The 2,346-nt window shown below is 44.2% G+C and overlaps 1 pseudogene; it reads left to right on the top strand.

The window, feature by feature from the left end:
* Nucleotides 1–1,896, top strand: part of LOC105540631 — an 18,328-nt pseudogene extending 16,432 nt beyond the window's left edge.
* The last annotated feature ends 450 nt before the right edge of the window (nucleotides 1,897–2,346 follow it).

Here is a 2,346-nt window from a genome sequence, read left to right on the forward strand (position 1 = left end):
TTTTGCATTTCAAAGTAAGTTGTAGACATCAATGCAGTTCACCCTGGATATTGTGGCATGCAGATTATAACACAGTGAAATCAGTAAGTGCCAATGTTGCAAGAAAGGGGATGAATTCAAGTTCACCCAGGTTTACTTCAGATCCTAGAGCAGGAAATAAGGAAAGCATACAAGGAGAAATGAAATGAGGACTCTGATATAGTCTCCTCCTGGGGGAAGAGTGCCGTCATGAAGGTGGAGTCACTGCCCAAGAGATATTGGAGAGAGATAGCAGAGTGTAGAATCATGCCCTGAAAGTCAGGGCTGCATGCTGTAGGGTCTGGGGAACCCAGAATATGTTGTAGCAGGTGCTGAGCCCCTGGCCCACGTGGAAGACGCAAGCCAAGTGGGTGGTGTGGATGCTGCAGTGAGGTGGAATGAGAAGAGAAAATGAGAGCCTGGGCTCCAACCAAGGAATTAGCAGAGCTACACTTCTTACTCTCAATGAGTCAGGGAACATAGAGAAAGCTCCAGGTCTCTCCACCCATGCAGTGAGGCAGCAGAGGTGGGAGAGTCAGGCTGGAGAAACTCAGGAAGAAGCAGGGGCCCCAGCCTGATTGTGCATGTGTTCCTGATCTGATTCCTCCAATTATCCAGATGTGAAAGAGCCACGGACAAGATTACCTTGTTGGCAACAAGCTGAGCAGGGCTGACATTCACCTGGTGGAACTTCTCTACTACGTGGAAGAGCTTGACTCCAGCCTTATCTCCAGCTTCCCTCTGCTGAAGGCGACCCATTTCACAGCCCAGAGAGGCAGCCCTACATCTCCCATCTTGGGATCTCATATCTGGGCCCTGGGACTGGCCACATTCTGACCCAGCCTTGTCCAGGCCTTCAGTGCCCTCACGTCTCCAAAGTGAGCTTCCAGGCCCTGATTCCTCACAATCAGGGAAAGATTCTTGTTATGTCTTGTTCCTCACAAGCAGGGAAAGATTCTTATTACGTTCATGAAATGTGTGGTGCATGCTACCCCACGAAGAGCATTTGCCTTTTATCATGGAAACGACCCAGGGCCCAGCATCTCTCCCCATCCCTCTATTTCAGTGTGGTTTCTGTTCCTGAGTTCTCTGTGATGTCCTTTATCCCACATGTCCCCTTGTCTTCCCGCACCAAGTGTGTCTGAGCAGGGCCCTTTCCATCTGGTTTCCTCCCTGGGCTCTGCCTCCTGCTTTCTGACATTGTGTTCCTCTGTGCACAGCTCTCCAGCACTCTGTCCCACACACTGTATCTCTCACTGAGAAAAGGTGGTCCCACGGTTTGTCTTTAATATTTTCTATAACATTTTCCTTTCCAACTCATTTCCCCATATTTTTACTTCTGCTTAGAGACTGATCTGTGTTGATATCTCACAGACACATTGATTTTTCTTGTCTTATACAAGAGTCACTAATCTATAGGATTAATATGTAAGAAGAAACATGGGGATGACTGAGTGGATTAAAATGTGACTGAACGACATCTTTGGGGAAAATACAAGTGAGCTCTTGTATTTTCTTTTTCCTTTTATCTTTATTTCTCACTCAATGTCTGTTTCTGCCTCCATGCTGGTGCTGATGGTGCAGACTTGCTTGGTCTTTGTGTAGAAGGGTCTCAGATTCCCTGGGTGGTATAAATGGTGGTGGCAGGCCTTGGCTTCACTCTGAGGCTGTGCTTTGTGAATTACAGGCCTGAAAACAAGAATCAGCAACTTGCCCACAGTGAAGAAGTTTCTACAGCCTGGCAACCCAAGGAAGCCTCCCATGGATGTGATAACTTCAGAAGAAGCCAGGAAGACTTTAAGGTTTTAATAAAGCAGCCATGGAGGCCAAGAACATGCAAGACCCATATTCTAAAGTTTTGCAGCAATAAAGTACTTTACCTAAGTATTGATTGTTCCTGTTGTAAAGCTAATGAACTCTTTCCAATCACATGCTAATTAAATAATAAAACTCCTATTTGTTGATTTGGTTAAAATTAATTTCTTTTCATTAGGATCTGATATGAATTCAGATTTCCAGTCTCCTCCTAACCTACCACTTTCGTGAAATTAAAAGTTCAGTAAAAAAAATACTGTAGATTAAATGGTTTGTTTACTTTTCCAAGAATTATCCTGTAACATTTGTCATACAATCTATTAAAATGTCAATGTAGAAATGCGCTCCTGACATTTTCAGGTACGCACAGGAGAAGAGTTACCATACTGGGTAATGGCATAAAGACATTTTCTTCTTTTCTTGCAGTCATTTTATTTCTGATAAAAGTGTTCTTCCCTAACCATTTGCAAAATAACCATTCTTTCTGCTGCGGATTCCTCAGTTTTCTAGAAA

The sequence above is a fragment of the Mandrillus leucophaeus genome, unplaced genomic scaffold, assembly GCF_000951045.1.
Source record: "Mandrillus leucophaeus isolate KB7577 unplaced genomic scaffold, Mleu.le_1.0 Scaffold223, whole genome shotgun sequence".
NCBI classification, from domain to species: domain Eukaryota; kingdom Metazoa; phylum Chordata; class Mammalia; order Primates; family Cercopithecidae; genus Mandrillus; species Mandrillus leucophaeus.